General features: G+C 39.9%; 1 long non-coding RNA gene across 1 annotated transcript; it reads left to right on the top strand.

Annotated features, from left to right (window-relative positions):
• The first annotated feature begins 3,293 nt into the window (after positions 1-3,293).
• LOC143358911 (uncharacterized) lies at positions 3,294-10,907 on the top strand. The gene is made up of 3 exons (XR_013083027.1): positions 3,294-3,330; positions 10,679-10,794; positions 10,864-10,907. It is a non-coding gene; the product is annotated as an uncharacterized LOC143358911 (long non-coding RNA).
• The last annotated feature ends 1,265 nt before the right edge of the window (positions 10,908-12,172 follow it).

A 12,172-nucleotide genomic window follows, 5' to 3' on the forward strand; every position in this document is an offset into this window, starting at 1 on the left:
TGGAGGAGAACTGCTCCGATAGCGTAGCTGCTGGCATCAGTTCGAAGTACGTATGGTTTAGTCTCATTGGCCGTCTGCAGAATTGGTGCGTTCGTCAGGGCCCTCTTCAAACCTTCGAACGCCTGCTGCTGTGCATTTTGCGAAGCTTCCTTCCTTTATAGACTTCGTTCGCTGGATGGTTTCCAGGACCTGGCAGAACTGGGAACCGGATAGCTGGAACGTGGATGATGACAGGTCGTCAGGTTGGGATAGGTCGTGGTCCGAGGCCTGCTCGTTGGGCGCCATATTTGTAGCCATGAGTAAGGATTTAATCAGGATATGCTGGATAAAAGAATGTATTTTTGGGTTAGGAACAGGGGTACAGGAAAGTGAGGTATATGTATAAATTCATTCAATTGCTCGCATTATAAATCACAATCATGCAAACTTTCTCTCATCACACGTATACTCTAGCTAGGTTCCGTGGTATTTTCGCAACCGATCCGAAGATGCTCTGTCCTCTCTCGCTCGACAAGGCGTCCAGGTATTATCGCCGTACTCTCCTTGTCGAGACGAGCGGCCAGGAACACTCTTCCGTTCCCTCTCGGCAGGCGTCCAGGTATTGTCGCCGTACTCTCCTGCCGAGCCCTGGGCGGCCAGGAGTTGACCCGTTCTCTCTCGTTCGACAGGCGTCCAGGTATTATCGCCGTACTCTCCATGTCGAACGAGCGACCAGGAACAGACTCCCGTCCTCTCCCGTTCTCCCGACAGGCGTCCAGGTATTATCGCCGTACTCTCCTGCCGGGGTGCTAATGCTAACCAAGAGCGGCCGTGGTCCTTACCTCGTCCTCTCTCTCGGAATAGCAAATAGGCCGAGTCCCTCCGTGATCCCTCTATTTATATAAATTCGTTGCTATCCGCGAACGTGAAATCAACACCCGGTCGTTAAGCGTGATTCGACTTTTCGAGCGCTCCCCTCGCGTCGCTTCCCCGCGTGATTGCCTACAAACTCCCTTCGCGAAACTTCTAGAAGCTTGTCGTTCCGCGTTTTGTTTTACTTTTCCGTCTCGAATTTTCTATACATGCTACAGAAGGCAATAACAGTGTAATGAAATTATACAATACAAAATAATTATTTTCATTCTACGCATTATACGTTTATTTATTGCCTATGTCACTGACGTTTCTTCCGTAATTCACGAGCAAATGTTCTATTTAGGTAGAGAGCGCGGCATGTTTAGCGATGTTGGTATTTGAGATCCGTGATAGTTCCACGTTCTTAGTTCCACACCCGACGAGAGTATCTCGACATTTAAGATAGTGTTGATGACAATAGCTCATTATTAAATTAATTTTCAGGGTGGTCGCTTTTAAACTTCGATATGAAATCTGTACTTGTTCGATTTTTTCCGGGTTTTCCATTTTTTACAACTAGAGTTTGCAACTACAAAATTGGAAAGAAATAAAATACGTATCATTACAATTAATATTATTCTTAATTTATATTAATTAGAGATTTTGTACCCAAGATTTACATGTTAGTTACATATTTCATATACAACAATTAAGCTGTACGTTCTAATCCTGGTTAAAAAAATAATGTGCGTCCGGTTTTATGCTAAAAGACGACACGGTTATGTTCCAGGAAAGACGACACGGTTCTGTTCCAGGAAAGACGACACGGTTCTGTTCCAGGAAAGACGACACGGTTCTGTTCCAGGAAAGACGACACGGTTCTGTTCCAGGAAAGACGACACGGTTCTGTTCCAGGAAAGACGACACGGTTCTGTGCCATGCTAAAGCGGCGATGTCACGAAAGTGGGAACGCCGAAACCCCGGGCGTGAGCACTCTCCTATCCTCTCTGCTTTATATATATCTCGTCGGTGCTATAGTTTTATTGGATCCCTGCTTTGTCATTGGGCGATACAACCACATACATTGCAACGCGCGCGCCAGTCTTTGACTGCTCTGTCCTCGTTACAGCATTCGAACGCGCCTCCGGAAATTATTCCAAGTCAAATAAACCGCCGAAAAAGACAGATGAAAATGGACATGTGGCAGTCTGGGCATTGCACAGCAAGGAGCACGCCGACGAACCGCCAACATACATTGTATACGCGGCGGCGCGGCGACGGTCCTCGGGAAGCTACAGAGAAACTAGCGAAGATCGGTTCCGAAGGCGGTCGAAGGAATGCCATCGAACATTCGCTCTCGAGCGTCGGCCAGTATTCACTTCAGAGCAGCCATTCGTGTCAGTACCGTCTGTTGTAAGTACGTATTATGGCGATTAGGTTTGGAGTATACATTTTGATTAGTTTTCCCGAAAACAGGCCATTTGTCCGCACAGTACGGCGGTATCTTTATTTTCCGAGATATTTGCAAAAACTGTCTATTTTGATCTAAACTTCTGCCTATTTTGAATGACCGAATTTGTTCTTTAGGGCGGGGGAGGGTTCTTTGGTTAAAATGTACAAGGAGATTTTTATTATCCACCCTATGAAATTATCGAGTCGATGTTCTCCCATTTTGCAATCAAATTCACAGAAGTTATTTATTCATGATCACTATAAGTTGTTTCTATATATGTATTCATTGAGTGATACATGTTATTATTTATTTTCTGTGTTTTCAAATGGGTGAGGTTTGCCAACGGATGCAATGCTGGTTCGCTCTTTACCTCACGGACTGGTTCCTCGGTCACCCCAGTGTCTCATGTTTCGTTTTCAACGGTTAAGAAGTAATTTTGCAGGTATTTCCTCATTATTTCTTTATCAATGTTTTAATTTGAATAGATCTTGTTTTCTTGAACTTGGAATTTATGGGATATGGGTCATAGGGATTGGTATTTCCTTATGACTTCTGTGAAATATATTCTTTACGTTCCTTGAGTTTTAGCGCCTTATATATATACATTAATATATGAAGCGAGGTATGAAATTATCGAGTCAGAGTGGTCAATGTTTTTTCACTTTGCAATCATATTCACAGAAGTTATTTATTCATGATCACTATAAGTTGTTTCTATATATGTATTCATTGAGTTTATAAACATTGAATGAAGTGCACAAGTGGAAGTATTTCAGGTAGAGACAATTTCTAATCGCACCGCAAACGATCCCTTCATTTATTCTCAGGTTGTCCCTATAATTTATTTTCCTTACCGCGTGTAGTAGCTTGAAAACTTTACCTTCTGCCGTTGAATACATGTTATTATTTATTTTCAGTGTTTTCAAGTGTGTGAGGCTGGCCATTGGATGCAATGTGGGTTCCCTGTTCACCTCACGGACTGGTTCCTCGGTCACCCCAGGGCCTCGCGTTTTGTTTTCAACAGTTAAGAAGAAATTTCACAGGTATTTTCTCATTATTTCTTTATTAATGTTTTAATTTGAATAGATCTTGTTACCTTGAATTTGGAATTTATAGGAAATGGGTCTTAGGAATTGCTATTCCCTTATAACTTCTGCGAAATATATTCTTTACGTTCCTTGAGTTTTAGCGCTATATATACATACACTAATGAGCAAAACTGAGTCTACACTATTTGAAGCAACATAACTTTTTAAAAATCACATCAAATGTCTTGAATTTTATTGAGAAGTTAAAAGGTTTAGTTTATTAGACGAGGTGTAAAAAATTTTTGAAAAAAGTTTGAATTGGTCAGAATCGCAAAAGAAATAGTAAAAGTTGGTTTTTCTAGCTTTTTTATCTGAGCCTGTATTGAAAATTTAAAAAATGTGTTTGATTCGTTTGAATAAATTACATCCATGCTGAAAATTTCACCGATATTGGTTTATTCGTTTACGTTGTTATAAACGCTTAAAAGTGGAAAATTGCCGTTTTTCACGATTTTCGACTTAAAATCGCACTTTTAATCGTTTATAACTCGTAAACGAATTAACCAATATCTGTGAAATTTTCAGCATGGATATAATTTATTCCAGCGAATCAAATACATTCTTTAAATTTTCAATACAGGCTCAGATAAAAAAGCTGAAAAAACCAACTTTTACTATTTCTTTTGCGATTCTGACCAATTCAAATTTAAAAAAAAATTTTTTACACTTCGTCTAATATATATATATGTCGGAGGCTGGGCGGACTCTTCCGTCCTCGGACCCGTCGGAGATTGTCCGTCGTCGTTCTCCATCGTTTCGCTCCTTTCGCGCTTACGCGAACGTCGTATGGACTCTACACGTACACGCGATGCCGGATCGCGTAGCGCAACGAGAGACACGTCAACGAGCACACGGGCCGCACAGAATGTTCGCGTACGTCTTTCTGTTCTTTTACTCTCGAGAAGTCGCTTTCCTCAAAGCTAGTCTTCGCTCTACCGTCCCGGAAACTATTCTGTCGCCCGTGGTCACGTTCAACAGGGTCCCAGCCCATCATTCCAGGTACCCTGTCTCGCATCTCCCTTTGCCCCGCGCGCGAAGAGGGGTAGCGCAGGTACGCAGGGACTGTTTTATTGCCCCTTCGCAGGGCAATTATCAGGGTACGGTAAATCGTTATTTTACAATTAAACTAAGTCCTATAGGCGTTACGCGTTGTTGCCGACGGGGTGCATCGCTGCCATCACGCCCCGACATATATATATATATATATATCAATTATTGATTCCCCTCGGGTTAAAATTTTAATTACATCTCCCGCTTTCGCTCGCTCTTACCCTAATCTTAACCTTAAACTTATCCTAACTTACCCTAACTTAATTAAACGTATCCTAAAAACACGCCATAGCGAGAGGGAACGATCTTACACTAATGTCCGCCGCGTTCTTATTTTTCCCTCTCCCACACACACATGCTTCTCTGCTCTCCCCCCTCCCTAAACCTCACACATCCTTCCCCCGCCTCCTGGACCTCCTCTTCCGGCTGCTCTCTCTTTCACTCCATTCCAATGCATTCTCTCCATTTACTTCATCTCCCATACCTCTTCCATTCCTGCTCTTCCTCCATTCGTCCACTTTCCTCATCCATGCCTCTCCTCCTTCATCCCCTAATACTTCCCCCACCATCCCCTGCCAACCACTCCCCTCAACCCTCCCTTACACATTTCCAACACATGCTCCCACGTTTCCTCCTCCCACCCACAGACCAGAGTTGGGCATTATTTAGATAAAAAATTATTTAAATAACGATTCGAATAAAAGATACTTTATCTTTATTCGTTATTCGAAGGTTCGAATAAAAAAAGTATCTTTATCCGACGAGTATCGGATAAATACCCAGTTAGCCAAATGCCTACTCGACCAAATCCTGCTCGAAGCAGAAGAGTTATGTATTTCGTACCAAACCCTGCTCGAAGCAGAATTTGGAACTCCTGTGCTTTGATTGTGACACCAAAGTGTGTCGTGGAATTCATAAGGCAATGCGGCGGCAGATGTTTGTCACATCCATGCGAAGCCTACAGGTAAAATTCCATGCGGCATCATGCGGCATGGGAGCCAAACTTTGACTTCGTTATAGAGGGCAGGTCCGTCGCACTAAGAACGGACGTAACCTTGTTCTAACAGTAAATATCGGTAAAAATTGAAGTAAATCTTCCTGTGTAGGGTGGGAAAAGGTATTTTATTTAAGTTTCAATGCGTAATAAAGATAAAGTGATGCGTAAACACCACAATGTGTCGTGAAAGACAAAGCGCCGTGTTGTATAATTCGAAGAGCGTACGTGCGAGAAAGAGAGAGAGAGAACGAGCGCGAAGAGTGTGCGTGCGAGAGAGAAAGAACAGAGCGCGAAGAGTGTGCGTGCGAGACAGAGAGAGCGCGAGTGTGCGAGAGAGAGAGAAAAGAGCGCGAAGAGTGTGCGTGCGAGAGGAAGTGGATTCGAAGAAGATTGAAAGAAGTATATGGAAAGGGATGACGGAATATTTTTAATTCATTAATTTCTTTTAAAGCCATAATATGTATAATTTTTAATTTATGATGCGCGTATGTTAGGTGTTGCGCGTTACGCGATCATGCGCAGTGCAGTTTGCGACACCAGACTGGGAATAACAGCTCTCACGACGAAGGTGTCGGTGTTTCGACACGCGCACTGATTCCGTCTTGTTTGATTAGTGATTCCTTTGTTAGTTAATTACTAATTATTAAGTTCGTAAATTAACTCTGAAGCGGTGAAGACTGGATGAGCAGTGGATTCGAAGGAAGGAAGGATAGAAGCAGAGAAGACGCCAGATAAGTATTGCCACGTGGTATTGTTACCAATACACGTAACAAATTATTATATATTTTGTATATTCTTTATTCAGTTTTCTTTTACCCCCATGGATCGTAGAGTTTTGAAGAAGTCGGTTTTCGCGAAACCGACTATAATAAATTAAGCGCTAGGCAGAAACGAAATATTCGGCGCGAAATAACCTCAAATTTGAGGAAGTTTTCACGTGACAATAAATTACAAAATCCCCCTAATCTTGATAATCTGCAGAACATTCCCAGCACGTCTTCTTTATCCGTGCCTGTCAGTAATAATAGTAATGAAAGTCTTCTTAATATTCCCACCACATCTTCATTCACGCATGATTCGTCTTCTACCTTTTCATGCGATGATGTGGTTTGGGAATATGCTGGTACTGTTTCAGAAGTATCATTTCGTGATGGTTTAGCATCTTGCTTTGTGGACAATAATTTAACGCACACTCAGGGGAACAACATCTTATCTCTTCTACGTACCCATTCGTGTTTTTCTAGTTTGCCGAAAGATATAAGAACGCTCATTAGTATACCATGTACCAGTGTCGTCACCTCTGTGGTAGAACCAGGAGAGTATGTTCATTTTGATGTAGAGTTGGAAATAGTTAAACAGTTATCTCAATGTTCTCCAATAATTCCTGGAGAGTTGCAATTATATTTTCATGTGGATGGATGTAGTTTAGATAGTTCCAATACAATTCAAATTTGGCCTATTTAAGTCAGAATTGTAAATATCTTAAATAGTAAACCCATTGTAGTAGGGATTTATAAAGGCACTCAAAAAACAGAGGATTGTAACAATTGTCTTCAAAAATTTGTCTCTGACATAAACTTGATAATCTCAAATGGAGGCATTACGTTCCACGAGAAAAAAATTCCAGTCGTATTAAAACATTATATGTTTTATTGCTGATGCACCAGCGAATCGTCGATGGATGAAGAAGACGGTAACATATTGGGAATGTCCCAGTAGGTTATCGCTGTGCTGGTTCATTTTGAAACAGTATAGTTTATTCCAAGTTGCACATTGTACATTACATATTTCTCGTGTTATGATAAATTGTATTGTTATTATATATAGATACGCATGGAAAACAAATAACTTTATGTTATAATCAATAATATCTTCTGTGCAGTATTGTATAGTATTATTTTAGTACTCTAGACTTTATATAGTACTCACAAATATTTTTAATTATTTCAGATACCTATTTTTCCAAGAATGCTTTACTACCAGGATTACCACCGTAAGTAATTTGGAACAAATGTCAAAACAGTATTATTTTGAGTTGATTAATGAATTGAAAGTGAGTATATACATTATTCTAGAATTAAAAAAAATTTTTCTTCGAAATATATCTATTGTACAATGAGAACAGAACATATATTGCGTCCTAATGTAAGGCCCTTTTTGTTTGTAGGAAGGAGAAACTAAAAGAGTGGTGTGCTGTCCGTGCTGCCCATGCCTAATGACCTATATTATGTATTATAAATTAATTAAACTCTTCTTAAGCGCCCCCATACCTTATTTTCCATTCGAGGGTTTTATTTCCATTATTTTAAGATTTGAATATTTATTTTTTATTTTATAACAGTTTTGTTATGATAATTGAATTTTATATCATTTTTATTTCCTTCGTGTAACTTGTACAGTTCATTTTTTTAAATTTTATTGTCTATTCGTTTTCTTTCTTAAGATTATAAATATGAAACAAATAAATTTATATAATACAAATATATGTAAAATAAAAATAAATTAAGATTAAAATAAATATGTTTGTAAATTCAATTTTCCCTCTCGTCGTTTATTCTGATTTTTCCCGATATTTACTTTCAGAACAAGGTTACCCCTTTCTTATTGCGACGGACCTGCCCTCTATAACGAAGGCTGATCGAAGCCAAAGTGTGGCACGAACAGGCACATATGGTAATGCGGCGGCAGATAGATGGCACTTCCGTGTCAAATTTTAGTGGCAGATTCAAAGCATTTTGCTTACTGGGTACTTTTATCCGACGAGAATTTATCCGACGAATAAAGATAATTTTTTTTATTCGAAGCGGATTTATTCGAACTTCGAATAATTTTTTCATCTTTTATCTGTATCTTTTATTCGAAGGCTTCGAATAAATCTTCGAATAACTTTTGCCGAGCGCCGAGCATCCAAGACCCAGCGACGACAGACGACATACAATGTAAGCGGATGGAGAATCGCGCACGAATGAAAGTTTAAACTTTTAGATTTTTCAACATATCCTCATCAAATTGTGACGAGCGAATGGAGGGGATTTTCCTGATGAAAATGAGGTCAAATTCGAGTGTAATCCAACAAGTTTCACTGATACGTAATGTGACGATAAAAATTACAGTCTCATTAAAGACAGTCCAAATGATGTCGCGTTTGGACTCATTTCGATCGGAACAAGCTCTACAACTCGTTCGTCTTAACAATATTGTTCTGATTAAAAACATACAAGCATAAATTGCCAATAATGCACGATTCTCCGTCTGCTTACATTGTAGGCTGTTGGTCGGTCGCTGGTCTTTGAAGTTCCGAGCTCGCAGAGCGCGCGATATCGGTGTCAAACAACTACCAATCCAATTGCAAAACTTCATTGTTTTTCATGATTTTTTTGTGGGTCTTGCGCCAACTAATTCGTGGCATTCTTCTGATTAAAATGACACTAAACACGGTACAAATTGGACTGTATTTAGCATTTTTATCCGTAGATTTATTCGAAGCCTTCGAGTTGTAGAGCTTATTCCGATCGAAATGAGTCCAAACACGACATCATTTGGACTGTCTTTAATGAGACTGTAATTTTTATCGTAAAATTAGGTATCAGTGAAACTTGTTCGATTACACTGGAATTTGACCTCATTTTCATCAGGAAAATCCCCTCCATTCGCTCGTCACAATTTGATGAGGATATGTTGAAAAATCTAAAAGTTTAAACTTTCATTCGTGCGCGATTCTCCATCCGCTTACATTGTATGTCGTCTGTCGTCGCTGGGTCTTTGATGCTCGGCGCTCGGCAAAAGTTATTCGAAGATTTATTGGAAGCCTTCGAATAAAAGATACAGATAAAAGATGAAAAAATTATTCGAAGTTCGAATAAATCCGCTTCGAATAAAAAAAATTATCTTTATTCGTCGGATAAATTCTCGTCGGATAAAAGTATTTATCCGATACTCGTCGGATAAAGATATGTACTTTTTTTATTCGAACCTTCGAATAACGAATAAAAATATTTTTATCTTTTATTCGTTATTCGAAATTTTTATTTAGATAAATATTTTGCCCAACTCTGCCACAGACCCTACATACTTTCTTCTCCTTCTCCAACCAATCCTTTCCACCTCTCATCTTGTTTCCCAACCTGTACCTGGCCACCCTTTGCCACCTGCTCTCTGCCCACCCTTTCTTCAGATATCCTGGTATCCCCTCTCCCTTCACCCTCCAGTACCGCATGTTGTACCTTGCTCTTCCTATCTTTTCCCATCTCTCCCCCTGTTGCTTCTTCGTTTGCCTTTTCACTATCTCCTCACTCACTGCCTCTATCCTCTCCTCCATAATCTCCTCCGCCTCCTCCGCTGTCCAGCCCCACTCTTCCCAAAAACGCCGTCTCTCCTTCACCCCACCTACTGCCACCCCACCCCTTCTGCCCTTCCTCTTACCTGCTCCCATCACAACCTAGCTAGCTACCCTCCTTTTCCCTCCCGCAACTTCTTCTCGTACCCCTATGCCCTCAACCCCGCCCTCACTCTCAACAACTCCCTCTGCAGCTCTTCCCTCGCCATATTCCCGGGTGTGTACCTCTCTACTCCTAGGACCCACCTCAGAAACCTCTCCTGTAACCTTTCCATCCCTTCCCATTCCTTCCTACACCTCGTCTAATAAACTAATCCTTCTAACTTCTCAATAAAATTCAAGTCATTTGATCTAATTTTTAAAAAGTTATGTTGCTTCAAATAGTGTAGACTCAGTTTTGCTCGTTAGTGTACATTAATATATACAGTAATAACCAAATTACGAGAAGTGCCCGAAAACAGGCCATTTGTCCGCACTGTGCGACGGTCTCTTTATTTTCCGAGATATTCACAAAAAACTCTATTTTGATGAAAAATTCTGCCTATTTTGAATGATCGAATTTGTTCTTTAGGGCAGGGGAGGGTTCTTTCTTAAAATCCACAAGGGCATTTTTATTATCCACCCTATGAAATTATCGAGTCGAAGTGGTCAATGTTTTTTCACTTTGCAATCAAATTCACAGAAGTAATTTTTTCATGATCACTATAAGTTGTTTCTATATATGTAATTATTGAGTTCATAAACGTTGAATGAAGTCTTCACAAGTGGAAGTATTACAGGTAGAGACAGTTTCTAATTGCACCGCAAACGTTTTCTTCATTTATTCTCAGGTTGTCTCTACAATTTATTTTCCTTACGGCGTGTAGTAGCTTGAAAACTGTACCTTCTGCTGTTGAATACATGTTATTATTTATTTTCAGTGTTTTCAAGTGGGTGAGGTTCGCCAACGTATGCAGTGCGGATTCACTCCTTATCTCACGGACTGTTTCCGCGGTCACCATCTCGGTTTCCATCTGATGTGGAATGGATCTTCAATGTAAGTAACATTACATTTTTCCTGTTGGTTGTCAGGGTGTAAACCGATCTTCATCTGCGTGTCTTGCAGGAAGATAAGTTGGAGTCTTCTCCTTATCTGTTGATCGTTTTCCGCGCTAATTTACTGCATAGTTAAAGTCTTTAAATATATTTAACGGGTGGTCCATAGTAGTGGTTTCCGGAGTTATAACATTGTTAAAATGTATTCGAAGTCGTTAAGAAGTCATTTCGCAGGTATTTTCTCATTATTTCTTTATCAATGTTTTAATTTGAATAGATCTTGTTTTCTTGAATTTGGAATTTATAGGTTACGGGTCTTAGGGATTGCTATTCCCTTATAACTTCTGCGAAGTATATTCTTTACGTTCCTTGAGTTTTAGTACCTTATATATACAGGGTGAGTCACCAAACGTTAGCACCTCAAATATCTTTGTTGTTTCTAAAGATACGTAAAATATGGTAAGGACAAAGTTGAATGGTACAATGGGGCTGACACGATGCAAAAAAAAAAGTTTGTTTTTATGTCATTTTTTTGGAGACATCAAGGTCACCTTGACTTTTTTAAATGGAACCACCCTTTTTTAAACACCTACAATGATAGTCTCTTTCATTAGGAATTCAGTGACTATAATTAGTCCAAGGTCATTCATGGTCAAGGACAGAAAAAACGTATAAAACTAAAATATGGAAGCAGAATACCTGTATTTTATAAATGTTCGAAATGATGGCCGTCTGCGTCGATACATTGTTGTAAACGAGCTCTGAAGGAATGTTGAACTCTGATAAGTGTTACGCAGCCAATGCAACGGAAAAACCCAGCGAGAAACTTACTGCCTCACGCCCTGACCGTAATTCCAAGTCATTAGTTTATAGACACAATCCATTTATTACAGGCAAATTTTCAGACATTCCATAGCCCCCAATAATCATAAAAAGGAGACCCCACCAATCGAGTAAATTGCGAGATACCTGGAGTTAAGGTTTTATTAGTATGACCCAGGTCATCTTTCGCCCATCTGGCAAATTTCATAGCAAACTTCTTTGTCACCCAGGCTGCCAATCAACACTCAAAATCACGCTGATTGGCTGTCCGGCGAAGACGAAAATCAGTATAAGTATGCGTCCGCCGAAAAAATAGAGTAGAAAGCAAAAGGACAAGACCACGCGCGTCTACCATTTACGTCCACCATTCACGTTCTTTACAAACCATTCCGTAACCACGTACTGTACATTGTATTTGTTAAAGTTTGAATTATATTTAATGTTCAAAATCAGTGTCATACGTTAGACAATTTATCAGCCCTATCCCTAGAAATAGTGATAAGGTCCAACGCGTTTCGCGACGACGAAGAAAATTCGGACGGAGATTTACGACCTTC

This window comes from Halictus rubicundus, chromosome 11 (assembly GCF_050948215.1).
Source record: "Halictus rubicundus isolate RS-2024b chromosome 11, iyHalRubi1_principal, whole genome shotgun sequence".
Classification (NCBI taxonomy): domain Eukaryota; kingdom Metazoa; phylum Arthropoda; class Insecta; order Hymenoptera; family Halictidae; genus Halictus; species Halictus rubicundus.